Source organism: Peromyscus leucopus, chromosome 12 (genome assembly GCF_004664715.2).
Source record: "Peromyscus leucopus breed LL Stock chromosome 12, UCI_PerLeu_2.1, whole genome shotgun sequence".
NCBI classification, from domain to species: Eukaryota; Metazoa; Chordata; class Mammalia; order Rodentia; family Cricetidae; genus Peromyscus; species Peromyscus leucopus.
Window position 1 is genome coordinate 67,548,859 of NC_051073.1, and position 15,687 is coordinate 67,564,545.

At 36.9% G+C, this 15,687-nt stretch overlaps 1 protein-coding gene and 1 long non-coding RNA gene across 6 annotated transcripts in view; both read left to right on the forward strand.

The window, feature by feature from the left end:
* Fgf12 (fibroblast growth factor 12) overlaps positions 1 to 15,687 on the forward strand; it is a 533,778-nt gene that overhangs the window by 423,110 nt on the left and 94,981 nt on the right. The gene's annotated exons all lie outside the window — the stretch shown is intronic.
* Positions 3,818 to 14,480, forward strand: LOC114707355. Its single transcript, XR_003736645.1, has 2 exons — positions 3,818 to 6,908; positions 14,016 to 14,480. It is a non-coding gene; the product is annotated as an uncharacterized LOC114707355 (long non-coding RNA).

The following is a 15,687-nucleotide window of genomic DNA, read 5'->3' on the forward strand; positions in this document are numbered from 1 at the left end:
ATAAATTAAAACTACCTTCAAGCTACAGATTTCCTTAAAAAGATAAAGTATAAAGCATGCCCTCTTTTACATTTAAACATTTCCTTTTTTTCTTTCTGATGAAAAACAAGTGTTTGTGTGGATATTTGTACATAGCATTTCATGGGGTTTATTGAATTTTCCCCCATACATTCAGAATATCCTTGTTTTAGCTGTAGTAACAACACAATTGTGTTTAGCTTATTCATTTTTTTTTTTACTTTATGGAAATAATTGTTGCGTGCATTTCATGTGCTAAAAACTTGCATTATAACCATGCAACTATACCTCAGCATCTACCTTATATTTCTTATTCATCACCCTAAGTGATAAAAATACAATGTAACTATTAGCTTATTATGCAATATTTACATTGCAAAAATTTTCCTATTCAGTTTCCTAGCAAAGCCTTCTTCGACATGAGACTGATATTTTCTGAGTCTGATTCTGTTTTGCAGCCACATTAATCAAGCTCTGTTCCATGTTCCATGACCTTGAAAAGGGAACTAAATAGAGGAGTCGCCCTTGAGCTTGTAGTGAATTGACACAAGGAAAGCTGTTCTGGTTGAATCTTAAATGCAACCAAGTAATTTCTTTAGATTCTCAAGAGAATGATTTTTTAAATCCCCTATTAGTATATATTCAGCTGAATAACTTCCAATTATATAAGAAATATTGATAGACAGATGGTGGGGGTAAATGTACAAATACACATATTCAACAAATGTGTTAGAAATTTGGTTCAAACAGGACACTTGCTTCTGAGAATTGTTACTTGTCAATTACAACATGGAATACTTAAAGAGTTTTAAGAAAATGGGCATTTTTTTCTGAAGGTTTTCTTCTGCTGTGGCAACAGCAGTTGTTTGCTCTGGGCCTGAGAACATGTCCAAAGGAAACTGTTAGCAAGGTAGAATTTTCTCCCCTATGAGTAAACCACTCAATGACTAGAACCGTTGACTTCCCCAACCAATCAGCAGAACCAGCACTAAAACATGATTCAGATGAACTGCACTTAAATGTCATTGCACTAATAGTGGAATCAAGATGGTTTTGATGCCAAATGTATGAAGAAAGCTGTTCTATTATGTGGATGGATGTTTCCTGTCCTGACTGCCCAGTCCCAAATAAACACACAGAGGCTTATATGAGTTGTAAATGCTCAGCTAATAGCTCAGGCTTATTACTAACTAGCTTTTACACTTAAATTAACCTATAATTCTTATCTATGCTTAGCTATGTGACTTGGTACCTGTTCTCAGTATGGCATTCTCATCTTGCTTCTCTGGGTTTGCTAGAGACTCTCCGACTCTCCCTTTCTGCTTCCCAGAATCCTCCTAGTCTGGCTCTCATGCCCAATCTCTTCCTGCCTAGCTATCAGTCAATCAGTTTTCTATTAGCAACTAAGAGTAATACACATTCACCATGTAGAAAAGGATTGTTCTACAGCACTATTAATATAAAATGTTAAAAGCTGAAGTCTCCAGATGAAGTTTACGATTTAAGAGAAATTGTTTAAAGACTTGGGGAAGTACCTGACAACAAGAAATATGTGTGTAGCGGACACAGGTTTGTTATTTGGGGAGAGGACATTTAGATCATGGGCAGGTTCTATTTTGGTTACTGTTGAATAGGAAGCTAAATAACACTCTTACAATATTGGGATGTGCCTTTAAAAATCTAAGCTCTGTTGTCACATGCTAATGCTAAATTGTGGCAGGGACTTAGCACCAAAGAAAGTACCCCAAAACAATATGAGTTAGTCCTTATAGCATTCAGCAAACTCCAGAAAAATAGAAAAGACAGGCTACAATAACATTGCAGACAAAGTTTTTGAGGATGATATTATATACTTTCACATAGGGCCAGATAGCAAGCACCAAGTACCCGGAGCTCTCACCCTTTGTTCTATCAGAACATAATTACACTTTATAAGCTTATGGAAAATAGCTATCAACACATGAGGTTTTTTCTGAGAGTCATAATGCTGGGAATCCAAACTTCGAAATAGGAATGTTAAAGCAGAAGTTAACTTCCAACTGAGCTCTAAACATACCCAAGCTCACTAAATGAAAATACCAAAGCTTAAAGTAACACTATACAATGTGCCTTGGTTCAAGAATTTTCATGGTTATTATTTAAAATTTTTTATTTTACTATTTTAGGCACATAAATGCTTGCCTTCATGTATGTTTGTGCATCATGTGCATGCCTGGTGTCCATGGATGCCAGAAGAGGGTGTTACTTCCCCTGTGACTGGATTTACAGCAGTTGTGAGCTGCCATGTGGGTGCTGAAAATTGAACCTAGGTTCTCTGGAAGAGCAATCAGTGCTTTTAACCTATGAGCCATCTTGGTCACTTAATTTTCACTATTCTTATACTGTGTCATTTATCTGTGTATCCATAAATAAGTACATTATTAGTTTAAATAAAACTATTCTCCAGCAAGCTTTTTATAACCTGCTTTACTATTTATATACTGTTACCCAAGAAGTATATTTTGCTTTAATTATTTTTATTAAATTGGTTCAGATATAAACCATTTTTAAGGGAACAAAAATAAGTAGTTAAGCATATTTTGACACAAAATATATTGGATGTAGCTATATACTACACCAAATGTCATGCAAATTATCATGTATCATTTTTATAAATCAAAAAAGAGCATTGATGACTTACTTATCTGCCTTACTTAAAGAATACTTAAATGTTTAAAACAAATATAACCAGAGATTGGGAAGATGGCTTAGTTGGTAAAGAAAACTCCTCCCTTCAAGGAAGGAGAACCTGAGTTTCCCGGATCCCACATGGAGAGGTCAGGCACAGTGAGATGGCATCTACAGTCTCCACACCGAAGTGAAGGACAGGAGGATCCTTGGGGTTTACTGGTCAGCCAGTTTAACAAAATTGTGGAGTTGCAGGTACCATGAGATATCTTATTGCAATGATGTCTATTTTGGCCTGAATATGTGTGTGTGTGTGTGTGTGTGTGTGTGTGTGTGCGCGCGTGTGTGCGCCAACACACACCAACCACACACATAAACAATTGCATAAATAAATATAAAATGTTCAAGTAACTGTAAAATGCTAAAGCATTTATATATTAATAAATCCATTAGGTTTTTGTGTGTGTAAATTAGCTGTATGCATTTAATTCAGCAACAGGTAATTTTAACAGAGATGTTTGTTATATAATTCTTCCTGGGGAGATGTATAGAAATGTCTGTTCACCTCAAAGAGGCACCAACAAGCTAATGAAAGAATTCTACTTTGATGCACTACTGAGCTAATTCAGGTTATTTACGGGGACATGGGTGATTCAAAGGCAGCTGCTTTGTCAAAAATAAAAAAATAAAAACAATAAAAAATAAAAAAGTCCCACACAATCATGGAAAGAATGCCAATCTATAGCTAATCTTGTACTTCCAATACACTCTGGCACTTCTCAATGTCATGTGCTGCTCTAGGAGAGTGTGGTCTGGCATCTGATATGAGGTTCTCTTGGTCCTTCCAACCTCCTAGGCAGGAATGTTCACAGACTCATTTCTATAACAATGGGTCTACTTACCCCATGCCGTTCAGCTCATTTCCACACCTGGCTTGCAGACAAGGTCTTTGTTGACCATCATGGTAACTTGCTTCACCATGGCTAATGGTCATGTCATGCCTAGAGGAAATAGCTTTTCTACCAGAAAATATAAAGCAAAAAAGTATAAATTACTGTAAAAATGTCCTAAGGTGTTTTTCCTATATATATATATATATATATATGTATATATATATATATATATTCTTCATTTCAAAGGGGAAAAGGTAGACTAGCTTCTTAGAATATTGCAAATTTTCTTTTACTAAACTCTTATATAGTTTGTCAGTTTTATAAATCCACAGCTGAAAATCCAACGCAAATGACCCAGTCATATAGGAAGTGTGTTCACTTGCAGCCAGTTGAAGATTATGGTGAAAGAAAGTGGACAGGACAAAAGCCAACTAGCCATGGCCCCTCTTCTCCACCATGAACCTGAATATTTATGACTATGAAGTTCATCATCTGAAATAGCACAATATCAGCCATAACAGAAGTGACTTGCAGTTTCCTCCACACCACAAATGGTGCCACAAAGCTCTCTATAAATCTTGCTGAATGGGCTGTTTTACCTCATTTTTGTGAAATGCCAAGCAGAGTTCTGTCAGGCTGGCACTCATTAGATGCTGCATTACCTCGAGAAGGCCATTAATGGCCACTGGAGGTGTTCCACCGACTTAATGATGCCCATACCTCTTGGAAAATGTATGTGTATAGCTGTCTACGGCCCAGGTAACATTTTTCTCTTCCACATTGAGGAAGCTGTCAGACATGAGGAACACGTAAACTTAATTCTAGGCAAATAAAATTTTCCGAGGTTGCTTTTAAACAATAATAGCATATTTGCCTTTATGACTCATCAGAGGTCGTAAGTGGAAAAGTGGAAATAATAACAGAGAATCAAATTGTGTTTATATTTGATATGTAAAACAGGATATGACTTTGATACAATTTTTATCACACTATGAATTGCAATTCATTATTGGAATTTATGCTGTTATGTACATCAGCATGATTCCCATAGCACAATGAAAATTCAAACTTTTGTAAGCACCATGGAACTCTTCCCTGTGTAAATCAACTTAGCTGTGCCTAATGCACAGGGCTGAGACATTTTCCCTCTCCAGAACAAACTGCATTTTAATGTGCAAACCCGACTCTTAGACCTAGTCATTGGCCTTTTCTGGATGCAAATGGAAAATTCACACCCTCCCTAATAAAGTTATTAATAATTAATACCATTTATACATATTAATATTATTAATACTAGCATTAGCAATGTTTGTATAATTAATGTTGTCATCATTAATGTCTCTAGGATACACATTCTTAGTATTAATGTTTAACTCTATGGTTAATTTAACAACTACTCTTACTTGGTGTTTAATAATGAAGTGCTCAGATTGAGATATTTCTGTCTGTTCTTTACCAGAAGAGAAATGCTCTTTACTCTTTCTTGCTTTTTTTTTTTTAAAGAAAAGAAATTGAAGGTGTCAACAGATAGGTCGATTTTGTCCGAGGTCTCACATTTTGTAAACTATGGGATTGCCATTTATATCTTAATCATTTTGCCTCCAGAGCTAAGCCCCGCTTACTGCTTCCCTCCATGGCCTTTCATCCATCTCAAGGGTGATGTGCATTCAGCAGAATGGATCCTTTGCATCTTAGCAAAAATGCTGTTCAGTGATACCTAATGTTTTCAGTGGTTTGGAGAAGTTGTAAGTGTTCACACTGAGCCAACTCACCATAAGAAAGTATTTTCTTATCCTGTATGCACACTTAACTTTTTGCAATTGCTTTTGATTGAATTGTTAAGCTGTGAACTGTAAGATAAGTCTAGACTACTTCTTACATAAGCAATATCTTTCCATTTCATGTTTCTGTTCGCTTTTGGGAGCAACTGAGGATTGAACCCATGATGACACACATGCTATGTAAGCATTGAGTGACAGAACTATATTTCCAGTTCATTCTCAAATTTTGTTTATTCATTTAATCTATTTTAAATGTTTTTATTAGTTCTTTGAAATTTTCATACAATGTGTTTGGATAATAGTCAGGCCAACACTTCCCATAGCTGCCACACTTCCCTACCCACTCAATTTTGTGTTCTGTATGTGTTTCTATATCTGTCAAGTCCAACTTGTGCTATGTGTATGTATTCTGCATTTGGAGCCTTCCCTTGGAGTGTGGTAGACTTGCCCAGAACTATACGCTTAAAGATACATCACTTTACTTCTCCCAAAAGCTAATAATTGCTAATGGCTCATTGGCTATGGGTGGAATTTCTTCCCAACTACCCTCTCCATGTTGAGGTTTGGTCTGGCTTGGGCTTGCATGGGTCTTGTGCATGCCATAAGAGCTGATAGTTCATATGTGCAGTTAGCCTGTTGGGTTTGGAAGACTGTTTCCCTGTAGTCATCTACTGCCTCTGGCTCTGATATTCTTTCCACTACCTCATTCACAAGGATCCCTGAGCCTTGATGAGGGGACGTGTGATGTAGATGTCCCAGTTAGGGCTGTGAATTCCACAATGTTTCATTCACTGTACTGAGGACCAGTAGTCTCTTTGTTAATCACCATCTACTTCAAAAAGAAGCTTCTCTTGTGAGGTCTGAGAGATGCATTAATCTGTGAGTATAAAGATCACCCACTAACAGGTAGTTTAATACTATGCCCATTTAGCAGAGTAATAATAGTCCGTTCTCCCTAAGGTCTATGACCCATCTATCCATAGTTTCCTAGCCCAAATAATGATGCCAGGTGTGCATTTCATTTTGTAGAGTGGACCTTAAGTCCAATCAAATAGTGGTTTGGTTATTCCCATAATGTTTGTGCTACTATTGCACCAGCAGGCATGTCTTACCAGGCCAGTCATTAGTGTAGCTCACAGGATCCATAGCCTATTAACACTGATGATTACTTTTCTCCTCTGGTAGGGTACATAGCATCTTCAAGTAAAAAAGCAAAACAACCAACCAACAAACAAACAAAAACCCTGTAGGCACAAAGCTTCAAGATCAGCATTAGCTTGATATCTTCTTGTTCTGTGTCTCAATTATGTGATGTCATCAGTGGTAGGGTTTTACTGTAAAGTTCTAGACAGCAATCCATATTATCAGCAGTAGCTTGTAATATTTGGGGCCTATGGGACCTCACTGGCCAACAAAGTAAACCCAAAAGTAACCCTTTCTTCACACTGAACTTTTTATTGGCTATGCTGTGGTACCTTATGGGAGCATTGTGGCCTTGTTACAAGACTTTATCGTGTGTGTGTGTGTGTGTGTGTGTGTGTGTGTGTGTGTGAGAGAGAGAGAGAGAGAGAGAGAGAGAGAGAGAGAGAGAGAGAGAGAGAGAGAGAGAGAGAGAGAACACAGAGAGAGAACACAGAGAGAGAACAGAGAGTACATTCACAGTGGTGGGTGGTTTTTGAAAATCTTTTGAAAAGGTTTGTAGCATTTGTCTTTGAAACAAGAGTCTTGCTAAGTAGCCCATGCTAGCCTTAAACTCATTTCATGGCCCAGGCTGATAGCTAGGATTATAAGCCTGCACAACCCAGCTCATCTCCAACTTTACATTTTAATGCTTATATATCTGGACTTTCACATATTTGATATCAGATATTTTAAGGCAAAGTTATATTATAGAATGATATGGTCCAGTATCACAACCAGAGCAATTGTCCTTTGTTCATGATTCTGAAATAGCGTTTGTGTTCATCTTTAGGTATTAATTGTCAAATATCCTGTATGTACTATTATGCTGAAGATAGCTATAACATGCATTTAAAATTGCATCCATAGTATTTATAAAAAAGTTTCATTATATTAAGGCAGCTATTGATATGTGAATAGATAATATAAGTGTAGTATAAGTACAATTAAATATTTTCCAGTCTTTTAAGATAAGTAAATTCTGTATTTTATAGACAACATACATTGGCCTGGAAGATACTACGTTAAGTGAAATAAGCCACACAGATAACTATTGCATGATCTCACTTATGTACAAGATTTCAAACTTAACATTAAATCACAATGATGTTTACCAGGGGTTGGGAGAGGAATAATGGGAAAAGATGAGGAAATATTTGTCAAAGGTTACACATTTGAGATAGACAAGAAAGAAATACTTAAGTGATCAAATATTTAAGTGATTGCATAGCATGGTGACCACAGGAATTGTCCCTTTGAAAATCCTAAGAGTACAACTTACCATAAAAAGTTACAATCCAGTGATGTAACGTATATGTTAATTAGTTCCATTTGGACATTTATTTCAAAAAATCACATTATATATGATGAATAAATATAATTTTATTTTATTAAATTAAATAGTTCACCAAAAAGAATAAGGCAGCATTTCAGATATCTATGTTTAGATAGACATGTCATTAATTACCAATGCACTGTTAACAATAATACATGATTCATTCCCTTTATAAAGCAAATAAATTTCATAAATTAAGTTACTTTTGGAAAAAAAATTCTTAATTGTTTTTATGCTTATAATGTCAGGGATTTGGTCAGCTTTCTTGCAATACCAGAAAAGCATGATATGAGGCATATTTTTTTTTGAGACAGGGTTTCATTGTGTAGCCCTGGCTGTCCTGGAACTCGCTCTGTAGACCAGGTTGGTCTTGAACTCACAAAGATCCACCTGCCTCTGCTCCAGAGTGCTGGGATTAAAGGTATATGCCACCATTGCCTGAATCAAGGCATAATTACAATAATAGTGTCTCCTCTCTCAAACTATAGGCTTGAGCCACATCCTACCTTTTGTATTCAATCCTTTTAAATAATTTCAATATTGAGTTAATTTATAATTTTGGCATATTTTATAGAAAAACCATACGGACACAATCGTTTCCTCAGGATCTTGGTTACTTAAGTTTATTAAAGGTAGTTTTCCTAATTCCTTTCCTCCTTCCAGATTTTTCTATCTCTCTTTTGCTCTGCCCTGTCCCTTCTCCCCGCTGCACATTGTTAGGTATTTCTGTAACATGTGAGGGCCCTGCCAAGACTCATGTGTTCTCAGCATGTTCTTACAACCTCATTCCCCATCCCTGGTTTTTAGCTGAACTATTTCTATGTCTAGAGGAAAAGTCCAAAACCAGTAAAGTGACCTCGCTGTTCTCAGAAATACAGTCCTCTGATTGCTGAAGGAAGTAGTGGAATAAACCTGTAAAACATCAAGATGAGAAGGGCGTCAGGTACCAAGTGTCAGAGATCACAGGCTCCTGCTGCCCACTGAATGTCAGAGGACATTTCTCCTTCAGTGAGAAAAACAGAGACAATAGGATTCTTTCCTGTTATCTCTTCCTTCCCTTCCTTACTTCCCTACTTATCTTCCTTCCTTCCTTATTTCCTCCCTCCCTACTTCCCTTCCTCCCTTCCCTTCCTTCTTTCCTTCTTTCTTTCATTGGTTTTGTATGTGAGGTATGTGTGGGTGTATGTGTGTGTGCACATGTGTGCACTGAGGCCACAGGTTAACACTAGTGTCTTCCTACTGTTGCTATCCACCTTACTTTTTGAGAGTTGGTCTCTTACTGAACCCGAAGCTAGGAGATTCAGCCAGATTACTGGCCAACATGCTCCAGGGATTTTCTGTTTCTGCCTCCTCAGCACTGGGGGTACAGACGTACACTGCCACACCTTTTCATGTGGGTGCTGGACATTGGCTCAAGTTCTTGTGTTTACATGGCAAGCACTTTGCTATCTCAATTTGTCAATGTATTTTATATTCCATTGGTAAGAAATGATCTGTGAGCCAATGAATCAGTCAATCGATACATTGTCAAAGAATAGTATTTCAGACCTTTAAATAGCCAAGCTGTCTGCACGATTGACTTTCTTTTCCTAGTTTTCTTTGGCAGTAAGACAAAAAAATCATTTCCTCGAGGATATAATGAAAGTAAGGCTGAAATGAAGCAAAGTGAAAAATCACATTTTATACAGTGCTTCTTATTAGCATTAATCTTTCTTGAGGCTCTTTTTGTTTTACATTTCACAGAGGTAGGTGTCTCATGAATTAGGTAATACGTTAACAAATATTTTTCATGACTATCCCATCACAGTTTATACATAGCTTTCATTGCTCAAATGAAGATGATCATTGTATTATTTGAACACTGTGGTTATTTTTGAAATACTTGGCAGTAGGGAACACCTGCCAGAGCCATTAATTCTAGTTAGAGGCAAACAACTGGGAACACACATTTCATTTCCTCTGTCAATTAAGGGTGTTGAGTATCATTTTTTCTGAAGCCTGAATGTTTCATTGTCCTGCAATGAAAACTGCTTCCCTTGGATTGAGTTAAAACACCTCTGGTTTACTTATTTTGGGACATGTGTGATATCCACTCAGAATTCTCAGTATGAAATATCTTCTTGATTTTGGGGATGGACTTGTCTTCTCCCTAAAGGATTCTTCTGTAGCTTCAACTCTGTAGAGCATTGCATTACTGTTCATAGGGGCAGTAAGGTGTGGTTACAGGGAATACAGCTCAGTGGTAGAGTGCTTGCCCAGCATGCTCGAGACCTTGGGTTCAAGCCCCAGTACTTCAAAACAAAGGACAGAGTAAACATGAGGACTTGTTATTTATGGTAAGGATCAAAACCAGATGATTGTGTATGGTATAGTCTATCAAGGAGAGTTAGTCTAAACCTTGTTTATTGGATATAACAGTAACTCTTTGTAGTATTTCAAGTCATAAGAGCATTAATACGAAGTGTAATGGTTATCTAATTCCTGCCTGTTACTGTGCTTGATGTAGAGAATACACATGAGTTGAGTCGGGCCAATCTTAATGTCACAGAACTCCCGAAATGTGCATTGAAAGACTCCACCCCATCTGTCTCTGACTCCTCTCTCTCTCTCTGTCTCTCTCTGTCTCTCTGTCTCTCTCTGTCTCTCTCTCTCATACTAGCATGCAGTTACTGTTATCGTATTTGTGACTATATGCCCAATCATTATAGGAATACTTAGAACAGACTGAGTCATAAGTGATTAAATCTTTGGTAGATAACGCTTAGAAGAAAGTCAGGGAGGAAAAGAGGAGAGGAAGTGAAGTGTCTTCCCTGGCAGAATGAGAGTGTCTTTTCATCAGCAATGCTAACACAGAATACATGCTGATTTCAGAGGGAGAGCTGAGTAGTTTTTTTTTTTAGGAGAATTTTGTGCTGTGTTACAGGAGCCATAAAGACCTGTCATATTAGATCGGCAACAAAAAGTAAATTCTGTGGTATGGCAGTATGTGCCTTTAGTCCCAGAACAGGGGAGTGATAAAAGATTTCCCAGGAGGATGGAAAACATGCAAATTTGTGCCTCAGTAGCTTTCCACTATGGACTCATAATCAGTTTAATATTTGAATTAACTTGTGTCCCTCCTTGGTAGTCCATATAAATTCAAAGCTTAAGAATGTACTTAGTTGTTCCATATTTCATTGAATTCTTCCTGGCATCAAAAGCTTCCATTTCATGTTGTGCTTGGGTTTTACTAAAATGAAGGCTGTATATATTGCTCCCTACTTTTCTCAGTTGACAAAATATTTGAAAAGCAATGATCTTAACGTTCTATATTTATCATTGAGTTATTGCTACCATGAAACAAACACTATTCTCCTTAATAAGGTAAATATGTTACGAACAGAATTTTAATATTGAAATACAATTTAATTTTGTATAAAATTTAATATTGTTTAGCAAATTCACTTATGCCAATAATGGTAGAATAGTTTTCTCTTGAAGCTTGGAAGGTATGGAGATCAATATCACGCAATGTGTAGAAGTTTTTATAGTGCGCAAGAATGATCAAGGAACCCTGGTTTTTTTTTTATCCTGGATTGAGTTTATATCAAACTCATCAACATGAATGGCAGTGTGTACCCAAATCAAAACCTGTTTCTGTGGATGACTCTTTGGCAAAGAATGGCATTCCTAGGGCCAAATGTCAAATTTAACAGATTATCAGAATAAACAGAAATAAGGAGGCAAATTTCTCTATCATGTGAGCTGAACATTCAGTCCTGGAAGACTCAGACTCTGTGCTGAGAACAGGAGCTCCTCTCTGCTTTAGGTCCCACAGTGCTAAAGACAGTGAGCAGTATCCTCCCTCCCCCCTGTTCATGATGTGGTAAAGAAGCCCTTTTAATGCATTATTGTACTTCAAGTATTCAGGGACAACAAAGTCTGCAATTGTATCACAAATTTGACTAAAGCAGTCTGACTGTTCTACCCTGAGAGCGTTGTTGACTCTCTGATGAAAGTATTGTTGTGAATAATGGTGGGCAGGCTTTTAAAACAATGCACTGAATCACATCTTAGTTCTCTGTAATAGTATGTTATTAGCCAAGTTCTCATGTAAAAAAGCATCTGCTTTGTGAAAGACATTTGTCATGGGAGTTATATTGAATTGTTTTCCCCCAATGAGCTTATGCTTCTTCTTATTAAAATCTCACGGTGCATTGCATTTATATGAAATTGATAATAAAAAGTGCTGTTATAGTCATTATCTAATTTTTGCAACTATTCAATTTTAGTTGTGGTTGATGGAGCTTTTTCATAACCACATCCTAGAGTCCAAAAAGAGTTGATAAAACTAACGTATTTACTGTGGTGTGCATGAACAATGTCCCCTGTTGGCCCATGTATTTGAATAGTTGGTCCTTACTTGGTGTTGCTGCCTGGGGAAGCGACAGGACCTGTTGGAAGTTTGGCGAGGGGAGGCTTTGCTGGAGGAAGTCTGGCACTGAGGGATTTACAGTCCTGTCCTCCTTCTTGCTTACTTTCTGCTTCTTGCCTGTGGATGGAAATGTGATCAGTCAGCTTGCTGCTGCTGCTTGCTGCCCTGCCCTTAAAGACTCTTGCTCTGGGACAGTGAGAAAAATAAACTCTGTCTTCTGTAAGTTGCCTTTGGTCATGGTTTTTCATCACAGCAACAGAAAAGTTAAAAATATAGTATTCGAAACTCTTGGCTAAGCAATGGATATTGGTTATATGTTGGTGACTAAATATAGTGAAAGTTTAGAAGGATGGGGCACAGGTAATAAACATAGGAGTCATGAGAGAGAATATAAAGAGAATTATTTTTCTGGTTTTGACTCTGTGCTGGAGTTTTCATTGTGTGTGTGTCTTGGTGGATAAGCGCATATATTTGACTATGAAAGTGTAACATCCTGTGAAAAGCTCTACAGCTTTTATAATGCCTGTTCTGACTACACTGAAGTTAACTGAGGTGTATAAGCTTTGGATCTGGCTCATCTCATTGCTCGATGTTTTTTATTTTATTTGTAAGTGACTTGCAATAAAATTTTAATAAAAATATTTTGCAAATTTAAAAATTAAGAAACAATAAATGTACTGAGCATGTTATATTTATATATTTAGGCATGTGTGTGTATTTATGTGTAGCAATATCAATTGAAAAAAATAGAGGCCTGAATTTTGAGAGGGAGTGGTGGGAAGTGTTTGGGATAGGCTAGAGAGGAAAGAGTGGGAGAAATATAATGTAACCATATTTTAATTAAGAATTTTAAATTAAAAAATAAAATGGAGTTCTGAAGGGAGTATTTCTAAGCAAAGCAAAATAGTCATGACTGAAAATAGTAAATCCAGTCAAATTTTGTTGATCTTTTTCAATAAAACATTTGCTTCAATGCAAAAAAAAATTAAGTATCATAATATAATGGCTCATCGAGCAGCTAGAATTTAGTAGAAAAAAATCAATATTGTCAATAATTCTTAAGGTTTCATTTTTTGTTTTAGTTCAGAAGTCTAAAATTAAGTTATTTTGGAATGCATACGAAAGCCTTTATATGTAAAACACAGGGTGACAGAAGGCACATCTGGAGGATGTGGTAAGTTATTCAATGTGACTTACACGGCGTGAAGAGTGACACTTCCTGTGTTCAGACAACATAAACATGTTAAAGCAGGTCAAAGCAACTGCACGGAGGGCCAGAGAAAGTTCCATTCTGGGCCACATCTATGGATGTGGAAACAATTCCAGAGACTATCAGGACTGTTATTCATGGAAAACTTTCAGGGGTAGTGCGCACTTCAAACACATCTGAGTTCATGACTATTATACTGATTTTCCGCTTGTGGCTTTTGTGTTCAAGCCCCTTTGAACCTGTGTATCATGTCTAATGGATATATGAAATCTGTCCCAGGAAAAGCAAATGCCGTCAGTTGGCACTGCTGCTACTAGACAGTAATGTGTGACAGAAGAGATCACGTTTATGAATCATCCTTCCTCTTTACAATCCTCACAATCCATCACAGACTATTAAAGAAACTCAAACCATCGGCTAGCTCAGTTTACAAAGTTTAGTGTTTAGATTCCAATAAAATTTGAATTCACCATTTTATTTAAGTTCATATCCTGACCTCTGCTATAAGGAACGAGAGGTGTGTGTGTGTGTGTGTGTGTGTGTGTGTGTGTGTGTGTGTGTGTGTGTGTTTTGCTTTGGTCTGTATTTTAAAAAATTTTAGAAGTAGGCTCTTATTCAGAATCACATGTCCCTCAATTTTTCCATTATTTGTGCCTTAAGTATGCACAGGTTTAAAATTCTTTCCAGATTTAAGATCTTCAGGGTTTTTTTTCTATATTCCTCATTAACTATGGGAGAATCATTAACTATATGAGAAGACAATTAAATTCTTAACCTTGAGCTGTCAAGCTCTGCCAGTAATCTCTAGGTGATGGTTTTGGAAAATGGTCAACACAGTATATGATATTATCACGATCAGATCACTGAAATCCTTTTCTTGGACTGTTCAGATAGAGTGAAATTTAGCCAGACTTTAAATTATATTGAATAGATACTTGTGAAGTGAGTGGGGTCCTTTGAGCCATATCTAATTGCAGGCATAGACAACTGAAAAATAAAATGATCTTTAAGCTATTAGACTCCAAACAAATGCTTCTGTCTCCTGATAGAAAAACAAACAAACAAACAAACAAACAAAATGTCTTCAATAATGCAAAGTTGGGAGTCAACTGCTCCTTGCTGAGGTCATTTCTGGATCCTGAGTATTTTTCTGTCTCTGGGATGAGGCTGGAAAGAGTTGCAGGTTTGGATTTAGCATAAGGGATGCACTAAGCCTCTCTCAGAAACATCCATGTCGCCAGTCTCCCATTCTCAACATGCTTGGGTTCTTAAGGGGCTACTGTAGCTTTTCGAATTGCTTTGAAATTTGTATCAGCCAATGGAGCCACTCGCTAGGTAGAATGGTCACGGCAGCAGGTAAAATAAGTCCTTAAAGCTTGAGTCAAAGGAAAGATGTCTCCATCTAGAAAATGGTAAATGTTTCAAAACTCAGAATTCAGCACAATTTGTATTTACAATGATTTTGTTCAACTGTAAGATCTAGTGTGCAAAGTGATTTATTTCATTTATATGCTTACGTCATTTATAATTATGTTGTACTTTGTGTTGTTAATCTTTCCCCTCTTTTCATTTTAAGTGATCATCTATGTCACCAGAAGAGGTCAAGCAATTATTTTACTGTCTTCTGAATATTTTTATTGATTCATAATGCTACATATTTTAATCATTATCCTGACAATATAAAGTTTGGAATTCATATTTTTTAATTTATGAACAGTTTGCATTTGATCGGAGAATTTTTTTTTCTTTTGAGGAGCTATTTAAAAACAAGAGCTATCTTTTCCATGTCTGCACTGAAAGTGTATCTATGTTTAAAGTTTTAACTTACCTGAAATTTCATAATGGGATGCATCAACTAGCAATCCCCCCAGACATGGATTTTCTCCCAGGACCTACTAGTTTGGCTTCTATAGACACTGACACAATCACAACGCTTTCACGAGCATATTTAGTTAAAATCAGTGAGCCGGGTGGATATGAAAGGGGCATCTCCAACTGAGGAACCCAACGTCAATTAGCCCACTAATCACCGCTTTCACACTACTTTGGTGTGTGCAATACCATGAAGCAAGCACTCTGTGCCATCTTACCTGCAGGAAGCCCCATGTGTGTAGCCTTTGATTCGTGAGGATCTCTCACTCTCTGGGTTTGTTGCTGCTCCGGCCTTCAGGTTTCTCACTGTTGCTTCC